General features: G+C 45.3%; 1 pseudogene; it reads right to left on the bottom strand.

Annotated features, from left to right (window-relative positions):
• LOC112246923 overlaps positions 1 to 13,894 on the bottom strand; it is a 28,547-nt pseudogene that overhangs the window by 4,168 nt on the left and 10,485 nt on the right.

Here is a 13,894-nt window from a genome sequence, read left to right as displayed (position 1 = left end):
AATTGTAATCATTTTTTATAATTTAGTTGGGCTCTATTAAGATTGCATGGATCAAAGGAACCAATAGAACATTCGCAAAACTACAAGCCCCCCCCGCCCATCTGGCACTCCAGGAAAGCTAAAGCAAACAAAAGATTTCAAATAGTGTTTGATCCCAGGTCTGTTTAGTGAGTCTATACCAGCCAGGCCTTGTTATAGCTGCTTCATGTATTTCTGATTGTTTCCCAGCCCTTCTCCCTCTGCTCAGTAAGCCCCTGCAGCTCAAAGGAAGAGGAAAAAAATCTATACAATCCATCAAGGATTGCAGCCTGTCTGTACAGCACATCGTTGACATAGATACACACACATCAACGCAGTACACACACTCATATGCACGTACACACACAGATTTATACACAAAGAGATAAACATACACTCCCAGACAAAAGCACACACAGGAAAACACTTACACATGCCCACAAGCAAATAAACAGAAAGCACAGACAGGAAAGGACACCTCTCCTCATCTAGTCTGATGTGTGTACAGCTTTAAATCCACTCTCGGTCTCCATTGATTCATCTTTACTCTTTCTCTCCCTCCCTTTCAGACTTTCTCTCTATTATTAATCTGACTCACCCACTCCCACATACACTGAAATGTGTGCTCAGTCCACACACACAAGAAAGATGGCTTTCTGTATTCTGTTTTGACCACACCTCGCTCTAGTCGTCTAGCGTAGCCAGTCTGTCTGTTTCTCCCTCTCTAGCAGCCAGTCAGCCCCATTTGTCCAACTAGGACTCAAGCCTGGGAAATCAGCTGAACAGAGCCTCAGCATGGCTCCCCAGATAATAGGCCATTATTCAATTACTGACCACAAACAGACAGATCAGCAGAAGAGAGATGGCCATTTAACCATTTAACCTAGATAGGGATAGCCCCACCCCACTTTTCCTCTCCCTGTGGGGCCACCAGAACCTCAATACCAGGGTCTCTTGTTCCTGTTGACCTCTGACCCCTGCTGTAAATCTTCTGACTGGCTGCATGCCAGACACACCCCCTGTACTGGGCCCACAGTGTCACATGACAGTCAGAGAATAGAGACCAACAACAGAAGCTAGAATGCCATGAAATAGCCTGGCCTCCCCTTAACGCTCTCTCTTTCATTCTCTCATGTCTTGTTCCCTCTAATTCTCTCCCCAAGTTTCCTTTTATGGTCTTTGTACCTTCATTCACTCTCTCTCCATCATCCTCGATCTGTCTCTCTCCCCCGCCCTCACTCTGTTGTGAAGGGATCTGATTCTGTCCATGTGCCTGGTGAGACTCACTTACTGCATTACACATCAGTCAGATGTGTGATCTCAGAGCTATTTATTGAATCACCAGGATGTGTTATAAACACAGGCTGTGATGCCACAGAGGAGCTAGTTACTAGTACACAGGTGTCTGCTCTAGTAATCCATGGGTTAAGTAGGCCACAGACACATGTACACTCACCAACACACAGTCATATGCACAATTCATACATAGACAGACCCCCCTCCCCCAGGTGTGGGGTCATCCACACACTCCTCCCCAGTCTGCCTGGTAATGATGCAGTGCTCCACTGTGTAAAGAGAGAAGAGGAGAGGGCAGTAAAATGTAGGCCAATCTTTCTGCTCAACTGCCTTTGTGGTGAAAGGCAAACGAGATTACACAAAGACCAAAGAAGTCCTTCAGATACTGTAACACTCCACTTCCCACCCCTACACTTCTCTAGCTCCCTTTAACTCTCGCTCTTATTCCCAATATTACCAGCTTTCACACTCTCACATTGATCTCTATGATGCTCTCTCTCATCTCATTCTATCACTCCTTCAGCGGCCCAAAAGCCTAATGGCATGGCGTGCATGTGCACACACTCCTGCCCCAGCAATGGTTGCCTGGATACAGCAAATTAGGGTAGGGACACAAACATCTCCCCAGAGGGCAGGTTGAGTGCTGCCTGCTTTCTCTAAAGGAATGGGCTGGAGAGTGGAGTGGGATGGGCCGCGAATGCATTATTAAGGAAGTGTGTGGAGGTTGGGAACGTCTGGAAAAGCAGCAAGGGTATAGTTAGGACATGCCCCTAGATGACTGGGGAAGAGAGAGCGAGATGCCATGATTATGCCTTCCTCTTCTACTCTCCCACTATAGATGAACTGGTTGGGAGAGGACCCGAGGGGTACTGCCCACACCGCCCACCAGAGCCAGCTTACCAGAACAGTAACGTCATCATAGAAACTCCAGGCCAGAGCCCAGAGCCCAGAGCATGGTCCGTCCCTGGCAGAACTCTGTGTGGTTCACTTTGGGCACCTGGGAACAGAAACAGACCGATACAGAACATTAGACAACACTAATAGTGAAGACAACACCAACAAGCGTTAGCAACACACACATGTAGCTCTGCAGAGGCACATTCCCAGCATGTCCAGGTGATGGAGAGCTGCACTACGTCCTTCAAGGTGTGAACAGCACACATTTACACACAGTGCCAGAGCTGAGCACTTGTGTGAAGAGCCTCCAATAAGCATGAAGAACGTGGGGGGACCAGTGTAAAAGACTCTTCAATAGTACTCACTATCCACTTGATACCGCCTCCCTTCACACTCAATATGTGGTGGGTTTCAGTGCCCCAGAGATACATGTCAATGGTCAGGGAAATGGATCCCAGAGGAAAGAAGACACATCCCTCTATGAGAGCGCCATGTTGACCCCTAAACACTCACCAAATTAACCAAGCAGCGAGAGGGGACGAGGAAGATAGAGAAAAGTGCGCGAGAGAGATAAGGTGCAAATATCATTAGCATATTAATTAGGTCTCCTATTCCACCCCCACCCTCTTGCCTGCGCTGGACGTTGGCCAAGGATGCACTCACACTAATGAGCAGTGACACTCAGCGACAGCCCTCTGACACCTCTGGAGGATTGTGGGATGGTCCTCCCCCAGTGATTGACATGGTGTGTGTGTGGTTAACACCCTTGGGAGCTGCTGTGATGCCATTCTGGTGCCAGCTGCCAGTCATCCCCACTGAATGGGTCTGATAATCGGAGGTAAGCGACTGGTACAGGCTGGAGACTAACCTCTATAGTCAGATAGTCAAGTCAGTTAGCAGTCATGCGCTAGGGGCTAATAGCTAGGATAATGGCGCTAATGAACATTAGCGGCGCTGACCTACTGTGTGTGTGTGTGGGCCCTGCCATGCGTTTCAGTCATGCAACACTAATAGAAATCAGCTCAATCAGGTCTGGGCTGTGACATTGTTTAGCCAGCGTATTAGCCAGGCTTGATCGGTTACGGTTCAGAAGGTATCTGATCCCCCTCTTCAGTCTCAGAGGAGGTATTAGATGGTAGGAGGGAACTCATTCAACCCTCCATTACCTCACCTTGTCATTGGGTATGTATGGGGTATTCAAGTATGTTAACTCACGCCTGGGCTTAGTACAGTGCATATGTGTGTTGTACCCATTTGCATGAGCTGTGTGTATAAGACCATGTATGAGCATCTAATGTCGTCTCGTCGGAGCTCCCATTCTGACAAGTGTCTCAACTCCTCCTTCAAAGGTGCCAGGCTGCACTTCTTTCCCAACATGCAACTATACCATCTGCAAGAAAAATTATCTTGGGAGTGTGTGTCCAGCGGCCTGGGTATGAACTCCTGTCTAAGATCAAACAAGCCGCAGATATTGGATCTCCCTCCTTGACTCTATGGGAAAAAGATCCTAACGAACTTTCTGTTTTTGTAGTTCTGAGGCAGAGTGGGTAACTACGATTTCAACTGTAGTTTTAATATATATATTTTTAGACATCTAAGCTCTGCTCCTCCATAGAGACTCATACTGGTCTCATTGTTGTTCTAGCTCTCCCTCTTATTTTATATATATATATATATATATAAAATGAGAGAGCGAAAGAGAGAGGGCTAGAACAACAACGAGACCAGTATGAGTCTCTATGGAGGAGCAGAGCTTTGATGTCTTGGCCCTGAGCAGGAGAGCAGATCAATATCTCCTCTGCAATGAAGAGATGAGTCTATTGTAATCGATACAACAGCATATAGAACTTCAGTATCAACCAGCAAGGAGAAAGAGACAGAGAGAAACCTAGCAGGGAGTCAATCTGGATAGGAAAACTAACAATGCATGACAAACCTTGTCTGGTTAGGTTGCCTTCCTTCCTGTCTAGATTAATTAGGCCTAGATACTATACATCTATGATCAATGCTATGTATGGTGAGGATGGAGTGTTTGTTATGTGAATGTCAAGTGTCAACACATCATGCACACAGAGCAGAGCACTACTTTCAGAACTACTGGCCAAAAAGTATACAAAAAAAGAATGTCTTGAAAAATCGATCACTGTGTTTAATGTACAAGATGACATGTTGTCACACCCCGAGTTGTCCTGAACAGAATGAGAGCTGTGTTTGTTTATTGTGAAGATAATTCCCCGGGGTGCACACACCTGAATGCACTCATGACTCCTTTCAATGCTCACATAAATTAAGATCCGTTTCTCTGAATTTCCTTGTGAATGCTTAATGCTAAGAACATATTTTATAACTTAGCTTGTCATGTTGTGGCAATAGAACAAGATTTCAAATCCTTTTCATGCCCAGTAACCCAGATTGCGATTTATAATTGACTGTTTTTCGATTGCGTTAACAACTGTAACTGTGTGATGGCGGGGATAGTGTTGTGTTCCAAATGAAACTACAAGTGTGTTTGCACAGCTAGGAGAGCTCAAAAAAAGCACCTTATAGTTGAGACTCTTCTTTGAGTCATAAAAGTTGATTACAATTACTTAGAAACTGTGTCCTGTGAGTCCTGTGTGACCACTTGGAGACACCAGTTAGTCCTCTCACTCAAACACTTGTCATTGTTTAGTCTTATGATACCCCACATTTACCAGGAATATTCTTATGTTACTCAAGGTATCCAGATGATTTTGTTATCAACAAATTTCGCAAAAAGTACAGTAATTGTAAAATGCACATATAATCAGTGTAATGTTTGGATTCAGTCTTGTCAGGTGAACTGTTGTGTATTAATTAACACATTCTCTCCAAACTGCTCCTAGTCAATTGCTACCATAGTTATGCATATTATTTTCATATTTCTTCTGTAAAAAATATTTCAATGTAGCCCTATCCATATAGGCCAATTCTCCCAAGTTTAAAGGGTTGAAAGGGGAGAGAACACCTTTACACAGCACAGACTACTACAGCCAACCAGATTTGAACAAGGTTTTGAATAAAGGTTTAATTAAATAAGAATTTGGAGACCTAAATGCCATTCATTGAAAGCACTGAAAGGTTTGGGAATGGGAACAGGAAATAAGCCCTCTCTGGAAAGTGTACTCTCTGTTTGAGGGCAACACAACACAAAAACCAATCTGGCTAGATAAATATCAACTAACAAAAAAAGCTGGATGAGCTTGTTGGCATTCACTAAAAGCCTTGAAAGATTGGGGAAGAGCCCACTCAGAGAAGCGCCCGCAGAATGGAGGTAAGGGTGGGAATGTTGGGGGTGAGAGGATTTTGGGTAGGGTTGGGGGGCAAAAGCCTCGCCTCAAGTGGCACTATGAAATATTGAGGACCTGTAATATCCCCAGATGTTCCCCACTTTGTCATGCAGCGAGGAGGGGCTGAACATTCATGTTAACACACAAACAGCTTCCTCACTTCCTTCCTGCAGAAAGATCTTCCCACTCCAAAAAACAAAACTCTCATGGGGGTCAGACAAAAGCATTTAGATTCTTGGCAAAGTCGTATATTTCTTTTTTTATTTCTTTTCAAGCAAACCCTTCCAAGAGTGATTATCATATCAATAAAAGACAATAATTAGCAGAGGGCATCACTTTAACAAGGGGGAAATCAGCTCCTTTTCCTGGCTGGTGGTTGGGGTGTGCTTGACTGTGTGTGTGTGTGTGCGTATATCTGTGTGTGATAGTCTGGTGAGAGTAATTACAGCTCAGTGTTGTTGAAAGGGGGGTTGAGGGGATGGTGGGTCTCAGAGGACCAATCAGAGGGACTGGCTTGATTTCCATGGACACCTGGCAGTAGCTCTGCTGTCCCAGCATGCAGTGTGTGGAGTGACAGCCTGCTTACTGCTGCCTTGGCCCCAAACACACTACACACATGGCAGGAGAGGAGAGAGGGAGGACAGGAAAGAACAAAAGTCGGAAGAGAGGGAGACTAGGGCGGGCACGCCTTCCCCTGTGGCAGACACTCATCTATGGTCTTTACACAAGCCAAGCGCACCACCAAGTATGAACACACAGACACATGCACAGCCAGGCAAACAGACAGAGGGAGACAGACAGAGATTCCCCCTGTGAGGGCCACTCATCTTTCCACTGAAACATATGTGCACACCGACGCGCACACACACTCGTGGTTGACAATCATCTTTCCACACAAAAATATGGTAGTGACACACACCTTTCATGTCAGCCACTTGTCTCCCAGTCACCACGCATGCGTGCGGTCTGATTAACTCTAATAGTGCGTATCTCTCCCACTGCATCCATGTCTCACTCCACTGCACCACTGACAGGCCTTGTAATGGTGGTGGTGGAAGAGATCTGCACGCCCCACACACAGCTGTTCCCTGTGGGCGTGCGGATACTGCCAGGGGGTGGGTGACTGTTTACTCCTAGTGCCAATTCATTAAACAAACTCTGGGTGACAGCTCCATCCCTGCATCCCATCTGTCCTGCTCTCCTCCATCAGTAGTCCTCTCATTCTTCAATCTCTCACTTTTCCTCTCATCCAAAATTGAAAAGGTGCATTTGTAACAGAAGGTAATGAACAAACACCCAACAACACCAACACATAACCATCAGCTTGTTCTATATTATATTTGGGGTTTAGGAAAGTGGCGCAGATATGAAGCATGAGCAATCTGAAACCAATCTGAAACGATCTTGAACGCTACCCCACTTCCTTCTGTGAATGCTCAGTGTACTGATGGGGACCAACATGTTGTGTTTGTGAATGCAATATGCGCGCGTGTGCTGCGTGACATGCAGGCGTGTCTTGAGTTGCAGGCTGTCATGGATGATCCTCTTGACAAACTCCAGCTCTCCGCCCTTAACCATGATCTCTGTCACCCCACCTGTGTTCACTGAGCTGGGGGGAGGACGACGAGAGTTCCTGGAATTTACCCCCTGGGGAGAGGAGGACAGAAAGGGAGGGGAGGAAGAAGGGAGGGAAAACAGAGGCATGGGGGAGAGAAATAAAGGGTAAGAGAAAGAGGAAACGTGACAGGAAAAGAAAGGAAGAGAAGGAAAATGAGAAAAAAATAATCTGTGAAAAGGAGATGAATAAAGCAGTTATTCCAGATACTCAAAACACTTTCAATCTAAAAGAGGCCTACCTTAGCCTCTAGTTGGTTGGCGAAGAGGGGAGGCTTACAAATGCAGAAGTTATAGACAATGGCTGACTTTAGAGCGTCCATTAATAGGGTCTTCTGGGGAACTTGAGACAGGGCAAGGACACGTTATCAACAAGTTTTCAAGCCATCTTCCTTTCAGTAGTACATTACATTACGGCTACCAATGGCCAACTTACCACTGACCTTTGATGAGGTCAGAGGTTGTTCTGCTCTATGCTCCTAGTGTCTATAAGCTATAAATCAGTTATAGTCTCTTATAGCACTACATAATGAAACAGTTGACCTTTGAGGTCCGAGAGGTTGTTCTGCTCTATGCTCCTAGTGTCTATAAGCTATAAATCAGTTATAGCCTCTCATAGCACTACATAATGAAACAGTTCACCTTTGATGAGGTCTGAGAGGTTGTTCTGCTCCACGTTCCTGGTGGCGTAATCAAAGCAGATGTCATCTATCTCAGTAACCAGGTAATGCCAGCCGTTCATAGAGGCTCCCAGCAGGGGGTAGATACAGGATGCTCCAGTACCTGGGGATATAACACACTACGTGAGGAACAGGGTGTGTGTCTGAGTGTTAGTGTCTGTGGCAGTCTTTTTAATGCCACTCCCGTTGTCTCCTATTGTCCATAACAGAATAATAAGAGGTGAGCCAGACAGCCATGATCAGATCATCCAGGCCTAACAGAGACCAGGGCCTCTAATCTAACTGACCACAGTGAGGTCCCCTGGGGCAGTAGAGATGGGTGAGATGGCCCCCGGCCAGGTTAAGGCTTGGGAGAGTAATTCCCTGTGGATATCCATCAGGAGAGTGACATCTCCAATCAGCTTACAGAATGGACCAGGGTCACCAATCACTAACCTGTTTCTCTCTCTAATGAGCTAACTGACACACATCACAGTCTTTGATAGAGCAGGAAACCAGCCATGACATGTGGATGGGGATTTGGCCAGTGATCAACAGGAAATAGATGTGGGATCTGAAGGTGGACGTGCCAACAATCATGCAGCCCCTCTCTGCCAGTCTGTAATGCCAACTGGCAGCCAGCTGCTCTGGGACTAGTTAGAGTCAGCCTGTATTAAAAACATGTCTCAGAGTAGGAGTACAGATCTAGGATCAATCTTATTATGATCTCAAAGGCAAAACCTATCTTATATCAGCTCTACTTGAAGACTTCAAATATGTGTCTTGGGCTAGACCTGCGCCAGGCAGCACCTCTCTGCCGGCCTGAAAAGTGCATCGTCAGGCAGCTGCCCTTATAGGTTATGTCCCAAATGGCACCCCAATCACTATACAGCACACTACTTTGACCAGGATCCATTGGGCTTTGGTCAATGCACATTGTAGGGAATAGGGTGCCATTTGGGATACACCCACGAGTCATACCCAGAAAGATTACTGCTGGAGGAATATACCCTGAGCAAACAAACACGATCACACATTAAATACCTTTATCACTCTCCATTACTGATGTGATGTTTGTATGGGAATTAATGAGAGTTTATTCATCCCATTCAGCATTGAGGATATTTGTGCACTTTCTTTATATAGACAGGTGAGAAATCAACCGTCTGATGTAACAACTAAGAACCAGTGGAGGGATTAAAGGGACAGGCCATATAAAAGCCATCTATTCTTCTACAGAAACAGGACATGGGATCGGAGTGGTGGTAATTATGCATCCTAGCACTTATGGTTGAACCAAGATGGATGGTTCATTTGGGTTCATTTCAAGGGAAAGAACAGGATCGGCAGATGGGCCATATTTATAGTGGTTATTGGAGGTCATAACTCTACCGATGTCGATACCCCTGCATGGTTCCCCTTGGCCTCCGACCAGGTCCTCCACCCAGTGGATGTAGTTGAGTCTGAGGCACGGTGGGGATGAGACGCTCCAGAGGGATGTCTATGGTCAGCCCAAAGTCTTCCATCAGCAGCGTACAGGTCAGGGCTCGAACCGCCTCTGACTCCTTGAAGTTCAGCCTGCAGGAGAGGTTACAATGCTAAAGTATCTACCCCTATAAACCAAAACCACAAGTAACTACACCTATAAACCCAGCCGTAACACATTTTTTGGAAACTCACAAAGAGCCACTAACCACAAGCCCTAAATAGAGATGGCAAATCAATTCTACCCCAACAGTGACTACCCTGCCACTGCTGCTTCTCCTAAAGACCACCCTTACAGGCTTCCACTGACACCATGTCACATAAACCACCAATCCTCCAGGCAGCACTAGACTGCATTCACACCTTCCTCCATATCACTCATAGCCCAGTGCTCCATATCACCCATAGCTCAGTGCTCCATATCACCCGTAGCTCCATATCACTCATAGCCCAGTGCTCCATATCACCCATAGTTCCATATCACTCATAGCCCAGTGCTCCATATCGCCCGTAGCTCCATATCACCCATATCCCAGTGCTCCATAATCGCCCATAGCTCCATATGGCCAATATCGCCCATAGCTCCATATCACTCATAGCCCTGTGCTCCATATCACTCATAGCCCAGTGCTCCATATCACCCGTAGCTCCATATCATTCATAGCCCAGTGCTCCATATCGCCCGTAGCCCCATATCACTCATAGCCCAGTGCTCCATATCACCCATAGTTCCATATCATTCATAGCCCAGTGCTCCATATCGCCCGTAGCCCCATATCGCCCATAGCCCCATATCGCCCATATCACCCCATAGCTCCATATCAACCCCATAGCTCCATATCGCCCATAGCTCCATATCGTCCATTCCCCCCTAATTACTGCTCATCGCACATCAACCACCACAATGAAACCCGATGACAAATTAAATAAGGAGCTTATCAATTTACACTTCCTCACTAATGATACAGAAAAAACATTTTCCAGCATTAACCAGACCCCCACCAAACAGACCCCCACACCTCCCTCTCTACATTTCTATGATTTTCACTGCCTGGAAAGCACGTTTTGGGAAACACACAGACAGAGACACTGCCTGGAAAGCACGTTTTGGGAAACACACAGACAGAGACACTGCCTGGAAAGCACGTTTTGGGAAACACACAGACAGAGACACTGCCTGGAAAGCATGTTTTGGATTTGGTAAACACACAGACAGAGACACTGCCTGGAAAGCATGTTTTGGATTTGGTAAACACACAGACAGAGACACTGCCTGGAAATCATGTTTTGGGTTTGAGAGACAAAGAGAAGAGACAGATGTGTAATTAACCAGTCTGTCTGCATTCACACCTCCACAGACAGCAATTAGACACCTCCTGGTGATAGGATCGTCTGGCACCTCCTTGCTGGGTTTGGGGGACAAGAAGGAGAGTGTACCACAACTACGGCGGAGAGGAGAGAGACTATCACTGATGACGAGCAGCACTACAGGGCGAGGACGAGTTAGTTTCCCCAAAAGGCACATAGCCTGAGTTATATAGTACATATGTGACAGACCGGGGATCAAACCCGTGTCCCTCAAGACGGTGTTAGCCCGCTGAGCTAAAGCCTATCCACTAGATCAGAGTGTCTTCAGGTCTCACAGTTTCGCTCTTCTCAGAGTCTAATGATCAACATGCAAGAGAACGAGGCCGTTCAGAGCCTGCCTGCCCAGCCCCCTATTTTTAGACAGTGACGAGTGTGTGCACGTATGTACTGCAGAGCACTACAACGCCAGGTCTCCATGGCAACCACCCGGGCCCACCGGCACACACAGGCAGTCAGCTCACGTAAATCCAGCCACGCTGGAGCAATATGGCTGATACCGGAAGAAGCGTGAGCGTGCACGAGATCGAGACACACATTGTAGGGTGGATGTTTGTGCGCCAGACGGTGGTGGCGATGGACGGTGTGGGGCATGGGACAAACCCGGTAAAACATGTTTATGAGAGAATTAATCTTGTAGGTGTGCAGGTGTTACAGGAATAAGATGAGTGAGGTGGATGATGAATGATAAGGGAGGCCTAAGGGAACTTTTCGTAATGAAAACAGAGAAAGGTTGTGCGAGGGAGGTAGGTTGAAATCTTCGGAAGGTTGTAGGCTGTGGTGGATGAGTGGACAAGGAGTTCTGGTCTCCCTACGGACTCCAAACTGCTTGGGCAGAGAGGCAAACTCAGCAATTTCTCTCTGCATTAGGAAATACATATTGTGAGAAACAGATGACAGTAACAAAGAGAAAGAGGGAGTACATCAATTAGAAGGGAGGGGGGTGGGATGGTGTGTGCGTGTGAGATAGAAAGTGTGAGAGAGCAAAATAACAGCAGAGGGAGTCGAAGAAAAATGAGGGAAGTGAAACTGATGAGCACTAGAACAGTCCTAGGGCAGTGAGATGAACAAACCCATATCTACCTAGGGAACCAACTGCCGCAGCTGAAGAAGCCAGCAGCAAGTAAGCCCCACGCCTCCACCCTCCGCTAGCGTAGTCCATCAGCACAGAGAGAGATGGAGAGGTGACCTTCAGGGCAAACTCATTTTTATTCTGAATGCACAGTATAATTATTTTACAGATTAGCAGCTCCTCTTCCCACTTCAGGTTGTGCACTGAACACAAACTGTATTGACTGTTCCTCATTCAGAGGTGTAGCCAAGACTGCACTTTAAATTAAGGCACGTCTAAGTATGTAGAAGAGCTCATTAGGTATAACGAAAAAAATATTCCAAGGGGAAGTTGAAGCCATTCAAAGAAGCCACATTTATCTTCAGTAAAGCGCTCTACCAATCCAAGTCCATGCGGATCAGGGGGTATCATCAGTTAACGAGCGAACCAATCAGAGAGGTCCTGGTAATCAGTTGGCTGTAATCAGTAACCCAGTCGACCAATCATGGAGGTTGAGGTGATTTAGTGCACTTCCACCATATAAGCTACCTATCCAGTTCCTTCAAATCTGCAAGGTTAGTACAGTGCCTTCAGAAAGTATTCATACCCCTTGATTTATTCCACATTTTGTTATGTTGCAGCCTGAATTCAAAATGGATTAAATATATAATTTTCCACCCCTCTACACACAATACCTCATAATGACAAAGTTAAAACATGTTTTTAAAATGTTAGCACATTTATTGAAAATGAAATGGAGAAATATCAAATTTAGATATTCACACACCTGAGTCAATACTTAGTAGAAGCAGCTGTGAGTCTTTTGGGGTACGTCTCTAAGAGCTTTGCACACCTGGATTGAACATTTTTGCCCATTATTCTTTTAAAAATTCTTCATGCTCTGTCAAGTTGATTGTTGATCATTGATGGACAGCCATTTTCAACTATTGCCATAGATTTAAGCCAATTTCAGTCAAAACTGTAACTAGGCCACTCTGGAACATTCAATGTCGCCTTGGTAAGCAACTCCAATGTAGATTTGGCCTTGTGTTTAAGGTTAGTGTCCTGCTGAAAGGCAAATGTCTCCCAGTGTCTGTTGGAAAGCAGATTGAACAAGATTTCCCTGTTCTCACAGCTGTATTATGTTTATTTGTAATCAACAAACAAATACCTAATCTTGGCCAATGACAAGACCCATAACATGATGCAGCCATCAGCTTCCTTAAAAATATGAAGAGTGGTACTCAGTGATGTGTTGAGTTGGATTAGCCCCAAACACGTTAAATTCACTTTTTGTCCTGAATACGTCTGCCATAGTTTTTGCAGGATACATGTTTTGTAATATTTTTATTCTGTACAGGCTTCCATCTTTTCACTCATTTATGTTTGTTAATGTACTGTGTTGTTTATCCATTCTCAGTAATCTCCTATCACAACCATATAACCTTTTTAAAATCAGTATTGGCATCATGGTAAAATCCCCGAGCAGTTTCCTTCCTCTCCGGCAACTGAGTTACAGTAGGAAGGACTCCTGAATATTTTAACGACTGGGTGTATTGATACACCATCCAAAATCGAATTGATAACTTCGCCATGCTCAAAGGGATATTAAGAGTCTGCTTTTTTATTTTAAACACATCTACCAATCAGTGCCCTTATTTGCGAGGCATTGAAATACCTCCCTGGTCTTTGTGGTTGAATCTGTGCTTGAAATTCACTACTCGATAGAGGGATCTATATAGATAATTCTGTGGGGGGTACAGATATGGGGTAGTCATTCAAAAACCATGTAACCACTATTATTAAACACAGAATGAGTCCACACAACTTATGAGATTTGTTAAGCACATTTATACTCCTGAACATATTTAGGCTTGCCATAACAAAAGGGGTTGAATACTTATTGACAAGACATTTCATCTTAGAAATGTACTAACAAAATTCCACTTTGACATTATGGGGTATTGTGTATAGATTAGTGACACAACCTTACATTTAAATTCTGATTAACAACGAAATATGGAGAAAGCAAAGGGGTGTGAATACTTTCTGAAGGTACCATATTTGGTCTAGCTAGGGGCTCGTTTTCAGACTGATCCATACATACTTCTCAATTCACCTCCTCCTCCTGCCTTCCACTGTGTTAATAATGCAAGCAGAGCACCAGGAAGGAACCCACTGTGAGATGGAAAGTTCAATTA

This window comes from Oncorhynchus tshawytscha, linkage group LG13 (assembly GCF_018296145.1).
Source record: "Oncorhynchus tshawytscha isolate Ot180627B linkage group LG13, Otsh_v2.0, whole genome shotgun sequence".
In the NCBI taxonomy this organism is placed as follows: domain Eukaryota; kingdom Metazoa; phylum Chordata; class Actinopteri; order Salmoniformes; family Salmonidae; genus Oncorhynchus; species Oncorhynchus tshawytscha.
The sequence above is the reverse complement of the archived record's forward strand: the minus strand, read 5'-3'. Positions and strand labels throughout refer to the sequence as shown.